We start from the raw sequence: 20,634 nt of genomic DNA, 5'->3' as shown, positions 1-20,634 counted from the left end.
TGCAACCTTGCTTTTGACTTTGGGAATGCTGGTGTGGGTATGTCTTCCTGGGTTTTATAACTCTTTATTTTATAATTTTCCTATTATTTTATCTGAGTCCTCCCTATAGTTCCTTATATACGGGTCCTCATTTATTACTTAATATGGGAGTGCCACTGAATGTTTTGTTAGAAAAATAGCTACATTTGCTTTATTTAATACACAAAACTATCTGGCAGTGGGAGACTAAGATAGCCAAGAGTTCTTGATGTTAAAAAAAGAAAAAAAAACCTACCTAGGCCTTTCAAAATATGAGAGAATGCAAAATTTACAAGCAAATGGTTGATTAAAACTTGCTATTTTGGAGAAAATGCAAAAACAAAAGTAAGGTACTATTTAAGCATACTAAATATAAAATAATAATACTACTGATAAGGTTGTAATGAAAGTAGAATACTAATATATTGCTGATGGCATTGTAAACTGGAAAAATAATGTCAATTTATTTAAAAACTATTAAAAATTCACATTCTTTGATTCACTGTTTCCATTCAAGGAGTGTATCCTAAGGAAATAATCTTAAAAAAATGAGAGAAACTATATGCACAAATATATAACTTAGAGGTTATTTGTAATAGTGGGAAAATTGGAAAAAGAGTCTCCCACTGTTGAAAATGTAGGTTAAGTAAATGATGGCACATTAACAAGATGTATGCCAATGTGGCTATCAAAGTAATAATTTTTTTTTAAATTTTTTTTTTTTTAAGATTTTATTTATTTGCGAGAGAGAGAATGAGAGACAGAGAGCATGAGAGGGGGGAGGATCAGAGGGAGAAGCAGACGCCCTGCTGAGCAGGGAGCCCGATGCGGGACTCGATCCCGGGACTCCAGGATCATGACCTGAGCCGAAGGCAGTCGCTTAACCAACTGAGCCACCCAGGCGCCCCTATCAAAGTAATAATTATGATGATTATGTAGCTACGTGGTAAACAGTTATGATATACTACAATGTAAAACTTACACATATGCATAGAAAAGAACTCTAAGTGAAATGATGAATATGATAGGATTTTTATTATTGTTGCCTTAAATATTTTGCAAAACCACAAAAATTAGGTTCACAAGAATGCAGATGTGACCAATGAGCACTGACTAACCAAAGCATCCATCCTAATACTACCTCAAAAATAACTATTTTGCAGTCCCATTAAGAGAGAACACGCCAGTAATATTGAAGGGGGAATAGAAACCAACATGAATATAAATCTTCTATCCGGGTCAACCTGCAAGGGAACAGTGCAGCCTAGAAGATCCACATGGATTTCTGGGAACCAGACACAGTATAGCATCTTTTTGGGACTTTTGCTAAAATCAGCCCTGGAGTAGAGAACCCAGAAATGGACCCTCAACTCTATGGTCAACTAATCTTTGACAAAGCAGGAAAGAATGTCCAATGATTCATCTCCCCCTCTGATGAACCATGAGAGACAATGGACTCTGAAAAACAAACTGAGGGCTCTAGAGGGGAGGAGGGTAGGAGGATGGGTTAGCCTGGTGATGGGTATTAAAGAGGGCATGTTCTGCATGGAGCATTGGGTGTTATATGCAAACAATGAATCATGGAATACTACATCAAAAACTAATGATATAATGTATGGTGATTAACATAACATAATGATAAAAAAATAAAAAATATAATTAAAAAAAAATAAAAATAGCAAAAAGAAAAAAAAGGTTTTTTTTCCATTTTCCAGTGGAAAAAAAGTCTTTTCAGAAAACAAATGGTGTTGGGAAAATTGGATAGTGACATGCAGAAGAATGAAACTGGACCATTTTCTTATACCATACATAAAAATAAACTCAAAATGGGTAAAAGACCTAAATGTGAGACAAGAAACCATCAAAATAGTAGAGGAGAACACAGGTAGCAACCTCTTTGACCTCGGCTGCAGCAACTTCTTGCTAGACATGTCTTCAAAAGCTAGGGAAACAAAAGCAAAAATGAACTATTGGGACTTCATCAAGATAAAAAGCTTTTGCACAGCAAAGGAAACAGTCGACAAAACTAAAAGACAACTGACAGAATGGGAGAAGATATTTGCAAATGTCTTATCAGATAAAGGGCTAGAATCCAAAATCCATAAACAACTTATCAAACTCAACACCCAAAGAACAAATAATCCAGTCAAGAAATGGGCCAAAGACATGAACAGACATTTCTCCAAAGAAGACATACAAATGGCCGACACATGAAAAAATTCCCAACATCACTTGGCATCAGGGAAATACAAATCAAAAACCACAATGAGATACCACCTCATACTGGCAGAATGGCTAAAATTAACAACTCAGGAAACAACAGATGTTGGTGAGGATGTGGAGAAAGGGAAACCCTCTTACACTGTTGGTGGGAAGGCAAGTTGGTACAGCCACTCTGGAAAACAGTATGGAGGTTCCTCAAGATGTTAAAAATAGAGCTACCCTATGACCCAGCAATTTCACTACTAGGTATTTATCCAAAGGATACAAATATAGTGATTCAAAGGGGCACCCACACCCTGATGTTTACAGCAGCAATGTCCACAATAGCCAAACTATGGAAAGAGCCCAAGATGTCCATCGACAAATGAATGGTTAAATAAGATGTGGTGGTATACAATGGAATATACAATGGAATATTACTCAGCCATCAAAAAGAATGAAATCTTGCCATTTGCAAAGATGTGGATGGAAATAGAGGGTATTATGTTGAGCAAAATAAGCCAGAGAAAGACAAATATCATATGATTTCACTCATATGTGGAATTTAAGACACAAAACAAATGAACATAGGGGAAGGGATGAAAAAGTAAAATAAGACAAAATTAGAGAGGGAGACAAACCATAAGAGACTCTTAACTCTAGGAAACAAACTGAGGGTTGCTGGAGGGGAGGCAGGTTGGGGGATGGGGTAACTTGGTGATGGACATTAAGGAGGGCACATGATGTAATGAGCACTGGGTATTATATGCAACTGATGAATCATGAAACTACCTCTGAAACTAATAAAAAAAAATCAGCTCTGGTAAAATATGTGACCTTAGAAAAGTATTTTTAAGAATAACCATAAAATAAAAGTGAATAATGATAATAGTGAACTCTAATTAATTATATTGGATCTCTATACATTGGATCCTGAATCAGGAGTTGATAACTAGGCTTATCATAATTGTTGCTTTTCCAAATAACCATGTTTCCACATGAACCTCTAATAGTTGACAGAAAGCAGACGTGTCTAGGTTCAGGCTATAATAACCTTACATGAACATAAGATGAGCCCATTGTATTTCAGAGCTCTTTCACCTGTGGTTCCCCTGTACACTTCTTAGGATAGGTAGGAATAGTCCCATTTTATGGAATAGGAAATTGAGGCCCAGAGGTATTACTCACCCAAGGTCACACAGCTTGTAAGGATCAAATCTGTACTCAGACTTAGGTATTTCCCATTCTAGTGACATGCAGAGGTGAGAGGGACACATATGTAAGGTAGAAATATTCAGAGCCTTTCCCATTCTCCTCTCTCCTAAGTAGGATTCTGTGTTATCCATAAGCCCATACAGCACAATAAAGGGCCCTGCTGGGCATGGAAGAAAATTGAAGACTTAATTAATTTATATGATTAATAGTTTATATGACATATAAATTATAAGTGATATGAATTAATTTATATGACAAAGACAGAGATGATAGAGGGCTACTCCTACAGCAATACACACAGTAGTAGAGGCCACAGAGAGAAAAAGTGGGGGTTTCAGGAGTGACACAGGAGACTCAGAGTGACGAGTGCAGCATGAGTCTGGCCTTCGGAAAAGGGCTGGCCAACAAGAAGAGCGTGCTATGGCATAATGCCCCCTTGACCATCTTTCCATGCAATCAGTAAAGAATTCATTGCTCTTTGATACTGTTATGGTAGTTGTCTTTCATTTGAATGTGTCACCACACTGAGCTGGGCTTTAGGTGGGAGCAAGAGCCCTCTGTTTACCCAGGTTGTACGTGCAAGGTGTTTGCCTAGGGTAAGGCTTGAACCACTGTCTTCCTATCACAGAGGTACAGAGATGAGCTCTGCTGTCATCTCTTTGCTTGAGAGTTCTGTTACCTGCAATTGGAATTATGTCTTCAGGTATAGAAAAGCTACCCGAGGTCAACATGCAAAGTGGCAGGTCGCATTTGATGGCTCTGGCTCTTTAAAGGGAGAAATGGGTGCACTTCTTGGGTTCCATCCCAGATTCCTTCCAGCTCCTTATATACACTGACTTGTTCACAGCCTTTCCTCAACATTTCTTCCTGCCTAGGATGCCTTCTTTGCACACCCTCTAACGCTAGTGAACACCTACCCCTCCATTTTCTGGACCACCTTACGTGTCTCATTCTTCATGAAGCCTTCTTTCCCCTAGATGTAGCTGATAACACCCCCGCCCTCCCCATCAGCCAGCATGGCATCTGAAACCTTTACCACCAAACACACCAGGAACACTATTTTAATGTATCCCTTTCTCCTAAATTTTTTGATGCCATGTCTTTTGAGTGCGTGTCTTCCTAGTGCAAAGTGGCAGATGTATAGAAAGTGCTGAATGAATAGTGAAATTAATGAAGAAAGGAATGATGTTGGAGAAGAAGAGTTATTTTTTTCTTTTATTTTTGTTCTTTTTTTTTTTAAGATTTTATTTATTTATTTGAGAGAGAGAGAGCACAAGAGGGGGGAGCGGGAGAGGGAGAAGCAGACTCCCTGCTGAGCAGGTAGCCCGATGCGGGACTCGATCCGGGACTCCAGGATCATGACCTGAGCTGAAGGCAGTCGCTTAACCAACTGAGCCACCCAGGCGCCCCTTATTTTTGTTCTTTTTGGCTTATTTCAATGTCTAATTTTATAGGAGATTTAATCCTGTAGCTCAGGTCTGCATAATGGAAAGGGGGATTGCTTCAATTCCTTTCTTGCCATCTGAGGACTAAAGACGTGTGCATGCTAGTGCGGGTTATGTATGGATTTGCAGCTAACACACAGTGAAGGGCTCTTTCTCAGATCTCTGTTTGATGGGTCAACATTACTATTTAGGCATTTTGGGAACTAATAACCTCCTAAGTCCAATGGCTCCAGAGTCTGGGATGAGTAGAGAAACATTTGAGTCCAGTGATTAAGGGCATGGGCTCTGGAATCAGGCAGATCTGGGTTGATATCCCAGGCTCATCACTTACCAGCCATATGGATGTTGAAAACATGAATTTGTCCAACCCTCAATTTCTTCACCTTTAAAATGGTGATCAGAATCCCCACCTTCCTGGGTTGCTGGAAATGATAAACTGGGCTCAAAGAAAAAGCATTTTGCATGGTGTTTTGGCAAATAGTAAATATCTGCTGAGTGATGGCTACTATTTATTATTATTATTATCACACATTCCCAAAATTCCTTAGAGAAACAAGAAATACAAATAGGGCAATGTTCCAATGTCACAGCTGGGGGCCAGGAAAAAGAAACACCATGCTCAGGGGTCAAGCCTTTGTCCCCTCCAGGAGAAGGATAACACTCTTCTTGCCTGCCAATACCACACTCAACACACCGTGCCTTCCACTCTCCCCTAAATTAGTGCAGACACTGACAGACAGTTCTATGATAAGGAGATTTCACTTCAAAGGCAGGAAGGGGGCTGAGAGGCAACCACCAACCTGGCAGAGGATTCAAGAACAGATCTGGGACTGAGTGTATCCAGCCCCACCTTCCCTACTCCAGCAGCAAGAGGCTGATGAGATTGGTTTCTTTTGGGAGGAGGAAAAGATACTGCGTACAGGCAAGCCTTACCTCTCAAGGGCTGAAGGAAAGAAGTAAGACCATTTCTTAAAAGGGTTGTTTAGTGTCTTCCATTCAAAAGGAGGAGCCATAAAATAGGCAAACAAATAAATAAATAAAAGGGCCATATCTTCTACCTGAAAGTATCTTTTATGTGACTTAAGTGAGAGAACTTTGGGGTGGACCTGAATTGCATTTTGATGTGTGTCGGGTATGAGAGGCACATTCCAAAGGAGGGAGATCCACATTCGCCCCTAGATAATGGCCAATAATTAGCAGAACTAACATTTGTTGAGCATAGCTACAGTGGGCCAACTAAAGTCCTACAGGCAGTCACTCATTGGATCTTCACCACCATCTTTGAGGCCTGAATTATAAGACCTTCTTAATACACCTGGAAAAAATGAGGGCAGGTTCATTAACTCCTCACAGTCATAATGCTCAGAAGGCATAGGGCTGAGACTAGAACCCAGATCTGTGCTCACCACAATGCTTTCCAGACTCAATAAGAAAGCAAATTCCTTAACTCCCAACAGGAATGCAGGAGAGAAAGAAAGTAGCTGCGTTTGTGTAAAAGAATGCTCATCAAACGTGAATCCTATACATGAAGTGCCATAGAGGTGTGACCTAGAGAAAGCTAGTGCATTCCTATTTAACAGTCTGAAATCTTTCCTAGGTTTAGGGCAGTAACTCTCAACTGGGTGCAACCCATCCTACCCTCCAAAGGGACATCTGCACTGTCAAGAGACACTTTTGGTTGTCACAACTAGGGGGATAACTACTGCATCTGGTGGGTAGAGGCCAGAGACCCTCCTAAACATCCTAGAACTGCCTTAGGACAGACCTCCCCCCACCCGCCCATTCCCATCAAAGAATTATCCAGCCCAAAATGTCAATAGTGCTGAGGTTGGTTTAGAGGATACAGGTCCTTGTTTATCTTCTCTTCCTGGTTGTGAGCCAAATATATCACTCCCAAAATAGGCCGAGATAAAAACCAACTTAAGTGTGCCTGCTGTGTGCACAGGATATAAGGCTGAGTTCAAACCTCACTCCTTCTGTTCATCATTTGCTCACTTTAATTTTATAGTCAATGTAGTCAAAACCTCTAATACTAAATCATTTCTAACTTTTAGAACCCTTGCAGGCATACCATTAGAAGAATCAAGATTGGATGATTTAAACAGGTATGCTCAATTAATTAGTAAGCATGTAGGGGAGAAGTTAGGGGAGAAAAGGACAAAGGGGGATTTATGTGGTAAGAAATCTCAGCTCTGCCACCAATCCTTCTGTGGGAAAGCTCGTATACCTTCTCAGTTGCACTGGTTTTATTTCTGCTACTGCCTACTCCCCCACCCCTGATAGTTTGGAGGGTCTTTGCCCCCTGAGAGGATGATTAAGAAGTTAACTTTACCCACCGACTGCATGAAAATCGAGGTCTGAATCTTGGGCAAAATGAATATCAGGCTGGCAGAGGACTTCGGTTATGGGTGAGAAAACAGATGATGCATACAAACTAGCTTGTAACTTCTCATAAACCCTAGTAACCTGGAAACTATAGGGATGCTGTAGGTGTCAACCCCATGGGGCCACAGGGTGCCCTGATATCTGGTTAAACATGATTTTGGGTATGTTCTGTTGAGGGTGTTTCAGGATGAGATTAATATATCAATCAGTGGACTGAGTACAGTAGATTGCTCTTCCTAATATGTGGGTGGTCCCCATCTGATCATTTCAAGGCCTGAGGAGAACAAAAAGCTGAGTAAAGCTCAGTCATGAAAAAGAATGAGATCTTGCCATTTGCAACAACATGGATGGATCTAGAGAGGATAATGCTAAGTGAATAAGTCAGTCAGAGGAAGACACATACCATATGATTTCACTCATATGTAGAATTTAAGAAACAAAACAAATAAACAAGAAAGAGACAAACCAAAGAACAGACTCTACAGATGATTACAGGGGGCGGCGGGGGTGGGGAGGTGAAATAGATGAAGGGGATTAAGAGTGCACTTATCCTGATGAGCACCGAGTCATGTATAGAACTGCTGAATCACTAAATTCTACACCTGAAACTAATATAACACTGTTAACTATACTGGAATTAAAAAAAAAAAGAAATTCTTAAAAAAAAAAAAAAAGCCAAGTAAGGGAGTATTCATTTTCTATGCCTGTCTTTCCATCTTTGAGTTGGGACACTGATCTTTTGACTTTAGACTCAGAGTCAGACTTGGACTATAACTTACACCATCAGCTTTCCTGGGTGTCCAGCTTGCAGATCTTGGGCCTTCTCAGCCTCCATAATTGTGTGAGCCAATTCCTTATAACAACTCATCTATTATCTATCTATCTATCTATCTATCTATCTATCTATCTATCTATCTATCTATCTATCTATCTATCCATCCATCCATCCGACATCTCTTTCCCCCATGTGCACTTTCTCTCTCTAAATAGATTTGTCTCTCAATAACTAGAGAGATTGGTAAATATAGATTGATATATCTCTTATTGAAGAACCAAGATCTCTTATTGGTTCTGCTTCTCTGGAGAACACTAACACAGAGTCTGTAGACAACAATGATCATAATAGTAAGCACTGTTGTTAACCAACTACTTACACATGCCTAGCATCATGCTAAGAACCTGCGTCCATTGTGTAGCAACTCGAGCAGGTAGATACCATGACTTCACTCCACAGATGAAGGAAGTTAGGCTTGGAGAGAAATGAGTGAACACAGGCTGTGTGTTAGGCTATGACCCTTGATCTGGTTATGACATGTCAGGGGCCTGTTGATTCTGGAAGTGCTAAGCAGGAAATGTGTAGTCCCAAAGCTCCAGGGGAAGCTTTTTAGGCAAGCATTTTTACCTAGATGGGGTAGGAAGGCCTTGGCCTCCATCCCCCACCTCCTCGGCCCTCAATTTTATTGTTTCAATTAGAATATGATTGGCTCCAATACCAAAAGAGGAGTCTTTCTGCAGTTGGCTTTGCAGTCCTCATTGGCTTGGACTGTCACCTCTCTCTGAGGTTTTAGGAGGCCCAAGAGATGAAGGTGGATCACCACACACACACAAACACACACACACACACACACACACGAGTGAGTGACAGAAAGAATGTACTTGTCTGCAAGCTGTCCCTCTCCTTTTCCTCAGCCAAGGAAAGAAAACAAAGACACTGTATTTGTTCCCTTACTGTTCTGCTACAAGTAAAGCTGCTGGTCTACATTATGAGGCTCAAAACCTTACAGAAGTCAACTCTGGTTCCTGTGGGTTAGATTGAGTCTCTGGATTCCAGGGTTTAGGAACTCCGGCATTTTGGCCACAGGTTCTCAAACTTGACTGCATTGGATTCATCTTAAGGAGCTTCTTAAATTTTTAATTTTGTCCAGCCTCTCCCCCCATTTCCATGGATTCAGAATGTCCAGGCAGAGGTCTGCAAACTTCTATGTGATTCTCACAAGTCCATGGCAGCACTGCTGTCTTTTCCCCAGTACTTGAAGAGTAGTTACTTGTCCTTCAGACAGAGAAAAGTATGTAGACTGTGGGGAAATTTGGCTTACAGTCTTGTTCGGTTCACATAACAAAATACCAAGCATCCTGGATAGAATCCAGTGCAGTGATCCAAATACCGGATTTTAGAATGGGACAAGACAAGAGCCATGAGGCCTGAGCAAGCCATTCAGCCCACTCAAAGTCCTGGAAACTTAGGCATGCTCTACCATCCCAGTATTGTTTTGTTTGTACAGGTTGGTTCATGCATCAATCAATCAATCAAGCAAGCAAGCAACATTTATTCCATTGAGTATTTACTAAAATGCCCAACATTGCCTTGGGGGCTTCAGGGCTGGTGGTTTCCTATCTGTATCATTGTACTTATCACACTGTATTAGAATCAACTGATGATGTGTCTGTCTATAAACAAATGCTTGTCACATTTTACTCTGCTTAGAAATCCCCTGGAGAGCTTGGTAAGGCATAGATTTTGAGCCCCACATGGAAAGAAGCCGATTCGATAGGTCTGGAGTGTGTCTGTGAATGTGCATTTCTAACAAGCTTCCATGGACACTGATGTTGCTAGGGCCACTCTCTAAGCACCCCTGTTCCTGACCCCAAGCTTCTTCAGGCAAAGAATATGTCTTCTTCTCCTTCTGCATTTTATGGAAGAATGCCTAGAATATCAAAGGGGCTCTTGAAATGTTTGTTGAATGCATGTAATATCTAAGCCACATGAGTAGGATGAGTAGCTACTTAAAGTAGGGGCAGAATTTCTTTGGGGGCCATAGTATTGTTCTCCAATGAGGGCTGGTTTAGAAATTTCAGTATAGGGGCACCTGGATGGCTCAGTCAGTTAAGTGTCTGCCTTTGGCTCAGGTCATGATCCCAGGGTTTTGGGATCAGCCCTGTATTGGGCTCCCTGCTCGGTGGGCAGCCTGCTTCTCCCTCTCCCTCTGCTGCTCCCCTTGCTTGGGCTCTCTCTCTTTCTTTCTCTCTGTCAAATAAATAAGTAAAATCTTAAAAAAAAAAAGAAATTTCAGTATATATAAGCATCTGAACTCCATAAATTCTCTGTGATAATCCAGGATACCGCTCAGGGCCTGATTTCCCCAGGAAACTGGCAAAACCTCACTCAGCTTTATGGCTGTTTGGAACTAGAACTGCTGACAACAGTGGCTGCCATCTTCACCACAGAGATATGATTTGATGCCTTTCTGGGAGAAAGTATCATCAGGCCAGATGCTCTCATCAGGGATGCATTGTATAGCCAATTAGTAGGAGGTAACCCAGTGATTCCATTCTTTGCACTGGACAGAGGTAAGCATTTCAAGTCATTAAATTCCAACAGCCACTCTAAAAGCCCACAGAACCTTCCAGAAGAAAACTCTGTCCACTTGCACAAACAGCAATGAATCTCATGTGAGAGCACGAAAATATGCCTTGAAGTTCAATCCAACTTGCCATTGAAATTCCCCTCCATCTCCACAATGGCAGGACCAGCTGGCAGATTATATTCTGAGGGCTGCTTCCTAATTTCTCCCATTGCTTCTGCTTCGCACCTCACTCACTCCCAAAGAAGGGTGTTCTTTGTGTTTGTCAACTGAGTAAGTTCCTTTTCCTTCCTTTTTTTTTTTTTGAAGTTCATCTATTTCCCTCTTTGTCTATTTAATCTTATTTTAATCTCAAAGGCTTCTCTGTTGACCAATCCAATAGCTTCTTCATTGGAAAAATGCTGAAGATTCACTTCTTCAGAAAAAACATATTCAAAAAAATTCTCCAGATCCTGCAGCTTTTCCAAGAGAAAGAGAAAAGCACACTTTTAAAGGAGTATACAAGGTATACTTAGTATCCCTCCTTTTGCATGCCAAGTCTCAAGGGGCAAAAGTATCTTTTTGAATTAATGCCATACAAGCTAAATAAATATTAACATGTAATGCTGATAACGATGATGGATTTCACCATACAGAATCTTAGAGTGGAAGGGTATTTTACAACAGCACTTCTCAAATTTTAATGTGCATATGAGTCACCTGGGTATCTTGTTAAAATGCCGATCATGTAGGTCTAACAAGCTCTCAGGCGATACCGGTGCTGCTGGTCTGTGGACCATGCTGTGAGTAGCAAGGCCATGGAGTTCTTAATCTAGAGCAGCTCAGCCCAGTGGAGCTTTCTGCAACGATGGGGATGGTCTATGTCTGCTTTTCCAATATGGCGGCCATTAGCCACATGTGGCTATTGAGCACTTGACATGTGGCTAGCACCTGGAGGAAACTAATTTTAAATTTTATTTCATTTTAATTCATTTAAATTTATTTTTTATTTTTAAATTATTTTTTAGTACTTTTTTAAAAATTTTATTTTATTATGTTATGTTAGTCACCATAAAATACATCATTGGTTTTTGATGTAGTGTTCCATGATTCATTGTTTTCATATAACAGTGCTCCATGCAGTAGGTGCCATGATCACATGTGCTTGGTGGCTACCATATTGGAAAGCAGCTTTGTAGCGTGGAAAACAGACAGAGATTTAGTAAAAATTTCAGAAAGAAAAAAACTAAAAACACCAGGTGAAACCACAGATCCCTTCATCCATATTGTAAATTTATTCTGATCCCCACCTCCCCTTCCTGCTTTCTCTAGCAAGGGCTCAAGGTTCCCCTCTGTTCTCCATCATTTTCCCAGAATCATTCTATAAACAAAATAGTGCAATTAGGACAGGCTTTATAAACATTCTGAAGTTCAGAAGATTATCTCGTTTACATAAACCCTTTTGAGTTGGCAAAACCAAGCAACAAGTCTTATAAGAAAAAATTCTTTTGATATAGGCCCTTTCACCGTGGGTATGCCTAGCAGGATTATGAATATAGGTTCCCCAGGTTCTTTCTTTATTTTGGGTTTTGCATCTTTGGCCTGGAACACCGGAGCACATGCAAATAGTCCATATAGTCTAGAAAAGTTCAAAAGGAAAAAGAGCTCAGGTCAAGTTGAGTTCCCCCAAATGAGAAAATGCTGAGGGTGGGGAAACGGTAGGGTTTAGTTTTGTCTAAACTGGATTTGTCAGCTCTCAGCAGGTTACAGCCTATACTACAGCTAATGAGGTTGGGGGAGCTTCCCTGGGCTAGTGAGTACTAATTTCCATTGAGGAAAAAGTTATGAGGCTTGGATGTCTTAATGATAACAGATATTTTCTCTGTGTTGGCAGAGCTACAAAACTGCATGGATTGGGCTATTTCTTTTGTGTACACAGTTTCCACTTAAAGAATCCACTTGGCATGAGTTGCAAACCTGCTTGGGGACCCTTGTAATTAATTGCTTGAACTGGCTGGTGGCCATCAGCAGGATCTTGCAATTTACCAGGTTCTACACAGAATTATGAAACTGGAGGTTTAATGGGATTTCAGGTAATAGAGCCCAGATGTCCAAGACTATGATGTTTGAAATTACACTGCTTGCGAGGCTTCAGGGCTTAAACCTTATTTATTTCTTGCTTAGTAAATTTTTCCTGTTCCCATCTTTATGTCATCTTGGACCAGTCAAATGCTCAGGCCTTCATTTTGGCATACTGCATCGAGAGAGGCCATTCACAAATACGCACCTGGAGCCGACAGCCTGGAGAGACATAAGCTCCTTACCTTCCTGCCCCTGGCATTACCTTTCAGCCAAGGCTATGGTAATTGTCAGCCTTTCCACCACCTCGCCACTACCCAGCACTCAACTTCCAAGTTGCTTTCACACATTTAATTGCAGTTTATTCTGTCAGGGTCTAGAAGAAATGGGCTGGGACGGGTATTATGATCTCTGTTTGGATGAGGAAACCAAGGTACACAGACAAGAAGGAATACTAATGGCTAACAGTTGTGGAACCCTTATGTGCCAGGAACTACCGTTCCGATAGGGTTTCTGTGCCTCATTTCCTTTAAGGCTTCTAACAGCTTTGAGATAGATAGGATTATCAGCTACACTTTGAAACCCAGCAAACGGAGGCCCCAGAGTGTGGGTCACCCTGCTAATACTTGATGGAGCCGGGCTGCAAGCGAGTACTCTGGCTCCCAGTTACGATGCACTGCCACCTCCCTAAGGAAGTTTCGGTTCAGTGTGTTGGGGGGGGGGTGCCTGGGTGGCTCAGTGGTTAAGCGTCTGCCTTCGGCTCAGGTCATGATCTCCGCGTCCTGGGATTGAGTCCCAAATCGGGCTCCCTGCTTGGCGGGGAGCCTGCTTCTCCCTCTCCCTCTATTGTTCCCCCCTGCTTGTGCTCTCTCGCTCTGTCAAATCAATCAATCAATCAATCTTAAAAAAAAAAAAAGGAAGTTTTGGTGTCATCACAGAGAAGACTAGAGTCTCTTGTCACTTGGAACTCTTGTTACATTATTTGCAAGACAGAAGATGAATCCCAGGCACACTTTGCTAAGGAGAAGCCCTCTATACTCCTAGTCCCTGCTCTCCTCCAGAGCAAGGCGGCCTCCTGAATGCTCTGAGGAAGGGGGTAGAGTCTGTTTAAAGGCATCCCATTTGAAAACAATACTTGGCCTAATATTCTAGGCCCTGTAGATCACACTTCAGCCTATCCTTCCAGCCTTATCCACTCTGCATTCCAGACACAGGAATTGATGGAGTTTGTCCCGTGCTGCCTGTCCTTCGTTTATATGGTCCCTCCTTCCCCCCTCATCCTCCTGCTCAAATTCTCCCCTTCCTACAAGGCCAGCTCATAGAACATTTTAGGAAGGCTTCACATATTCTCACAAAGACTCTCTCTCTCTCTGTTCTGAACCTCTGTATGATTTTGTTGAATGAATGGATGAACAAATGGGAAAAATAAATCACTTCTTGACCACTGTACCTGGCACTATATGCAACACTGGGGATATACGCACCCAGGCAAACCACACCCATATAATTCCCGTATGCTACCGTAGAAGGTCAAGATTCCAGGGGAGCAGAAAGAAGGGGGATGCTGATTGCTGTTTGCAGATGGGGCTGGAAAATCTGCCCAAGCCTCATCTCCCCTCGTAGTTAGGGAAACTGCACGTTCCCAGGGCTGGTATTTTATGCATTATGTACAGTGCCGAGCCTTCAGCCTAGTCTCGAACCTGAGCAAATATGAAGGACTATAGTAGAAGTGATGGGGTCTCTGTCACTATGGTGGGGGCATAGCCTCCCACCTCCCATCTTTCCAGTGGAAGTGCAGAAGAGGGAGGCAGGCCATTGCGGCTGCCCACAGGGGCCTCACAATGGTGTTGGCCCAGAGGGAGGGGGAAAGGGTCAGTGAGCAGCAGTGGCCCAAACCGTGGCGCTCTTTAGTAAGGGGTCAAGGGATGTTTAATGTACTGTCTGAACACCAGAGTTCGGGCACGTCTTCCCGAAGCCTACTCCTGTCTCCAGAGGTTGGGAAATAGTTCTTGTTTTAAGTTGTTCCCATTTTAGAGCAGTTCCTCTCATTATTTAGCATTCTTTGGCCCTTTATAAAATTCTCTGTACAAATAAGCTATTTTTATTACTCACTCTTCTCAACAGGAGTCTGAGGGAATCCTGGGCAGTGGCCCAGCCCCACGAAAGCCCTCTCTCTACAGAGTTCAAGTTTGGTTTTGAGGGACTGCAAACAGCATTTCATTCATAGTTTGGAAGTTTATTGGAGGCAGGAGGTGGGATGGCTGTCATGGCCCTACATGCCTATCTTTTCAGAATCACCAACCTGTGTTGCCCAACAATTTGAAGGAGTCAGGGTAGGATGATAAAAATAACAGTTTCTTCCACTTGCTAGTTTTGAGACAGTTCATGTTACTGAACCTTGCCAAATTCATGTGTTCCTCACACGTAAAAGAAGTGATCCGCAGACGTTTTTGTGAGAACTACTACTTTTCATTGAATCCAAGAAGAATTTTTTAAAAGATTTATTTATTTGAGAGAGAGAGAGAGCACATACTCAAGTGAGCGAGTGTGCGTGCAGGGAGGGGCAGAAGGAGAGAATCCCCAAGCAGACTCCCTGCTGAGCCTGATGTGGGGCTCCATCTCATGACCCATGAGATCATGACCTGAGCCTAAGAGCTGGACGCCCAATGAACTGAGCCATCCAGGTGCCCCAAGATGCAATTATTTTTAAAGTTTATTTTTTTAGTAATCTTTACACCCAATGTGGGGCTCAAACTCACGACTCCAAGATCAAGAGTCACATGCTCTATTGACTGAGCTAGCCAGGCACCCCCAAGATGCAATTTTCTTTTTAAGATTTTATTTATTTGTCAGAGAGAGAGAGAGAGAGAGAGAGAGAATAAGCAGGGGGAGTGGCAGAGAGAAGGAGAATCAGGCTCCCTGCTGAGCAAGCAGCCTGATGTGGGACTTGATCCCAGAACCCTGGGATCAGGACCTGAGCCGAAGGCAGACACTTAAGTGACTGAGCCACCCAGGTGTCCCAAAGTGCAATTTTTAATGTACCACTAAGAAAGGACAAAAAACAAAACAAAACAAAAAAACCCCAAAAACCACCCCCTGCTAATTAAATTATGACATAATGATTTTTGATAGTCCTGGACAAGGGACAATATTAGCCTTTTGCTGCTTTGAGATTCTTTCATTTATTCTGAAGAACCTGGTAATTTCTCTGCCTTCAGTTATAAGCTTTGTGTATTGTAGGCAATCCTTCTACATGCATTCCAGTAATAAAACACAACACGCCTTCATCTACTTGTGATCCCTCTGATCTAAGGTGGGGTGTAAAGCTCACAATTGCTGCTTTGCAGAAATATATGAAATTGAGGCCATTTTTCTGATGTCAAACATTTGCCTCAGTAATGGTACCCTATTTCAGTAACTTTCAGCATACAAGATAAATTTTCGCTTCAGTGCCAAATTGTAGTGTGATATTTCTAAAGACATTTTTAAATAGCAATTAAACTCAACAGGTGAAGTACTAACAGTATATATAACTTGAGGGAAGTGATGAAAATGTGAACAATCAGAGCCAAATTCATGCATGTAAGACTGCCATTTGACCTATAATGATTTTACGACTGCCTAGATTGTAAAATGTACAATTCAGAAATGTTAAAATATGAAAAAAAAGGTGCAAAAAAGGGAAACATGGTAAATGAAAGAGCATATATTGTGGGTCTTGCACCCAGTAGATGCCCAACAAATCTCAAATCCTTTCCCTTTTAAAATAAAGAAGGAGAATGTGGTGAATCTCAAAGGTGCAGGGAGGCTGGACCTCACTTTTTTTTTTTTAAATAAGATACTGGATTTAAATCTGATTCCTGTTAGATACAATTTACATTTCAGAAACACAAAACCATGAATGATCTCCAGAGAAATCAAAGTATTTTTCCAAACACTGTGTGAGTGATGGCTGCGAATTCTTTGTTGCAGCCCCTCTCCCTACCTCCTACTGAGAGATGGAGTCTTTTTTCCTACTCTCTTGAATCTTGGCCAGGCCTATGACTGCTTTGTCTAACAGAATAGGACAGAAATGGCATTGGGCCAGTTAGATCTAATATTTTGGAGGACTGGAAACTTTTTCCTTCTCCTTAGGACCTGTCACCACGCTATATGTAAGTCAAGGAGCTACATGGAGAGGCCCACAAGGAGGAGAATTGAGGCTCTCAGCTGACACTCCAGCGGGGCAACCAGCCAACTGCTTGGACTAACTTGCCAGCCATCTGAGTGCACCATCTTGGATGTGGACCTTCCAGCCCCAGCTGATGGCATGTGGGGGATAACAGGAGGTCCCTGCTGAGCATTGCCCAAATTGCAAAATCATAGCCAGATGATGACTACTGAGTTTTGAGCCTCTAAAATATGGAGCAGTTTGTTATACAGCAATAGATAATTGAAATTCACTACCTTGGGCGCCTGGGTGGCTCAGTTGGTTGAGCGACTGCCTTCAGCTCAGGTCATGATCCTGGAGTCCCGGGATCGAGTCCCGCATCGGGCTCCCTGCTCAGCAGGGGGGTCTGCTTCTCCCTCTGACCCTCTTCCCTCTCGTGCTCTCTGTCTCTCATTCTCTCTCTCTCAAATAAATAAAATCTTTAAAAAAAAAAAAAAGAAATTCACTACCTTGTTAATTTTCACAGATGCTCTGAGCAAGACCTGTTCTAGAACCTCAAAGAGTAGGACAAGGAAGTGAACCTAGATCTTCTGATCCTTGGTCTGAGGCCCTTGCATAATTATTCTGCACAATGGAGTTATCAGCAGCTAAACAGGGCTTGTAGAGCTCCTACTGTCTTACTCCTTAGCTCTCATCTGACTATATAATGAGAGCCAATTGGTCTAGGCCAATTATGGTGGGGTCAGGAAAGGAAGAAAAATGAAAAACACTCAAGAGTGGAAAAGTTTCAAACTTTCAATCCCTCTTTCTCTCTCTCATACACACACACACACACACACACAATTTTAAATATTAGTTGGAGTTTGCATGTGGACTTTATGAATTAGATGCAAATGTGCTTGTGATACTCCCAAGCTTTCTGACACATCTGGTGGTGACCTCAAGGAATAATATCCTAGTGGAAACAAGCTAGAGTCTCAGGGGATTCATTCATATCAGTCACAGATTATTCAGAATGGAATCCCAAGTAGACCTAGATTACCTTGTTGACAGACTAGAACACAGGGAGTGGAATTAGTCACGTCCTTATGACAGAAAGGGTCCACATAGGGATAGAAGTCTGGTTGACCACAATGTCACTTTAGACAGGAACCAAGTATATTTCATACTCTTGCTCCCTTTCTATGCCAGGAAGTCAAGATCTTTTGCTTCCACGTCCAGCAGCCTGTGTGCTGAGGTTATGGCTTGTGTGGCACATCAGAGCTCCTGGTAAGAGTGTGTGCCCCTGGGGGAGATGTCTATGTCTAAACAGGCCACGCTGTCAAGTATTTCATCTTGCAGTGCAACGTTCAGCTAAAGAGGCTTAAGAAGACAGATCTTCTTTGTGTCAGAGAAACTGTGAATATCACTGAAGCGGGAAGCCCTTTTTTAATAGGCGTATATGTAGGATGCTATCTACCATGGGTATGAATGTTAGAAACTCAGTGTTTAATTTATTTTGGAAATCAAGAGGGGAAGGGAACATAAACTTAGTGTTGAATTCAATACAAATAGCTGTTGCTTATCTTTGCTTTAAAGCTAGAGTGCTTATGAAATTCTAATTCTTTCCCATGGCTTGCTGGCTGATGGCAAACTCCCATTTCTTAACAAAATCAGTGGCATAAGAGACAGTGCCCTATGGCACATGGACATAATAGAGAGGAGTGGAGAGTGCAGTGGAGCAGTGGGTGGAGGTGGGGGCAGAGGCTGTATACATCACTCTTCAGATGAGAAGTTAAACAGGGGGTCTGGCTGTTACTGCAGTTGGGCAATGCAAGGAGAATCGAACTTCTCTACACAGGAAAAATTCTATTTCTGTCATTTTATTTTTTATTTTTTATTTTTTACAAACCAAGTTACAGCCAAACTCCTCTATTACAAAAAGTTAAGCTCTGGCAATTTTAGTAATCTAGAATAGGAGCTGGCAAACTATGGCACCTACAAGGCAAATCCAGCCCATTCCCTGTTTTTGTAAATAAAGTTTTATGGAAACATTGCCACACCCATTCATGTATATATTGTGGATGAGTGCTTTCCAATTGCAATGGAAGAGTTGAGCAGTTGCTCCTGAGATCATAAGACTCACAAAGCCTAAGATATTTACTATGTAGTTCATATAACTAACTAAATAAACTGATGCACACAATGAGAGATTTAAAAAAATATATGTAGATACTTGAAAGAATAAATTTTCATAATCTGGGAAACTTTTAAGTAATGGAGTGTATTCTGTTTCTCGATAAAGTATCAGCCATACATGAATGTGGTGTGAGACTTCAGGACACCAATGCTATGGCTTCGTGGGCACTGCATGTAAATATTTCTTCACTACCCACATCCCTACATTAGTTTGTCCTTTCTAGTTCCTGGCCTCAGCATTCCTCTTAGGCCCCTGCAACCATTTCTTATCTGGTTTCTAACTCTTTATTCTTCTGGGCTCATCTATTCAAAACACTCTTATCCCTTGAGTCTCCCCAGGAAGACTACCCATCTTGTTCGTCAGCACATACCAAACGAATATATCCACTATGGGCAAGAGATTGTGCTAGATTCTGAAGGAGACTCGGAGCTGGGGTAAGGGAGTTTTTGCTCCTAAAGTGCTTAAAATATAAGGAAGGAAACACAATCGACTTACAGAAGGATAATTTATAGTATAAGGTATTAAATGATGCAAAAAAAAAAGGTTTATTGGATTTCATATAAGGAAGTGTTGGCTGCTTTGTGGACTGGTCCTGTGAGGGTGGAATTTGAGAGGAAAGGGCACTGTAGGAAGTTAGTGACGCCTGACTCCGTTCAAAGCCACCTGTATTTCTCATCTGAAACTCTCTGTAGTCATTACCCATCCATCCCACCTTCCCCAGCAACCCTCACAAATAATCTCTCCCCTTAAGACCTTGGTGCTTTCTGGACTCTAATATTTGGGCATGCTATTCCGAGCTTATCCCAACTCGATCTATTACTTGAGGGACAAATTCTTCTTGAAGCTTCCGCACGGGCATTCATTCCAGCACGTGGTCCCCTGCGGTCCTATTGCGCATGCCTAGTGCGTGGCTCACACCAAACCCGGCTCGCTGCCCACGTTCTGCAACACCAGAGCTGGCCTGTGCCCAAGACAAGTGCACCAATGACAGGCTTGGATGTTAAATTGCTCTGAGAGCCTAAAAGCTTTTTCTCAAGACTTTTACTTATTTCACTGCGGATCAGTAATAAAGTGTCCACAGCCTGCCACGGGTCTGCAACCCACAGTACATAGCACTGCTCTAGTCTAACCTCATCTCTTCATCTTGCAAGTCGTCAAAGCATCTATTGTCCATTTTAGAGGCTAAAAACTGGTGGGTACATAGGCCGAATTTGAATTAATTGTCAACATGTAACAATTGGGAAATTTATACGTTCTTGAAAAATTGGCAGTTGTGGCCTCATCGTCCCATATTCTCATATGACAGTCACTGGCTGGAGCTGAGCAGACCTGACTCTTTAGAAATGGCATGAACTCTCCAGTTCTCCCCTGTTCCCATCACACTTTCTAGTAGTCTCTGGACAGCTCACCTCTCTCTTTTTTGTGCTTACCTGAGCCCTGTAGGCATTTGTGGTGGCCACATTGTGCATTCTGAGATGTGCCTTCTGCCACTTTAATTATATTATCACATACTCTAATTACTTGCTGTGTGCTTCTTTTGTGTTCCCATCTAAGTGCACAGTCCTAGAGGGGAGAGACTGTGCTCTGTACTTCTCAATCTCTCTCAGTAGATGGCATGGT

At 41.9% G+C, this 20,634-nt stretch overlaps 1 protein-coding gene across 4 annotated transcripts in view; it reads right to left on the bottom strand.

The window, feature by feature from the left end:
• Positions 1 to 20,634, bottom strand: part of SAMD12 (sterile alpha motif domain containing 12) — a 386,018-nt gene that overhangs the window by 13,223 nt on the left and 352,161 nt on the right. The window lies entirely within an intron of this gene.

Source organism: Mirounga angustirostris, unplaced genomic scaffold (assembly GCF_029215605.1).
Source record: "Mirounga angustirostris isolate CCGP_5_RB_7025 unplaced genomic scaffold, mMirAng1.0.hap1 SCAF_4, whole genome shotgun sequence".
Taxonomy (NCBI): Eukaryota; Metazoa; Chordata; class Mammalia; order Carnivora; family Phocidae; genus Mirounga; species Mirounga angustirostris.
Note: the sequence above shows the minus strand (reverse complement) of the source record. Positions and strands in the feature narration are given on the sequence as shown.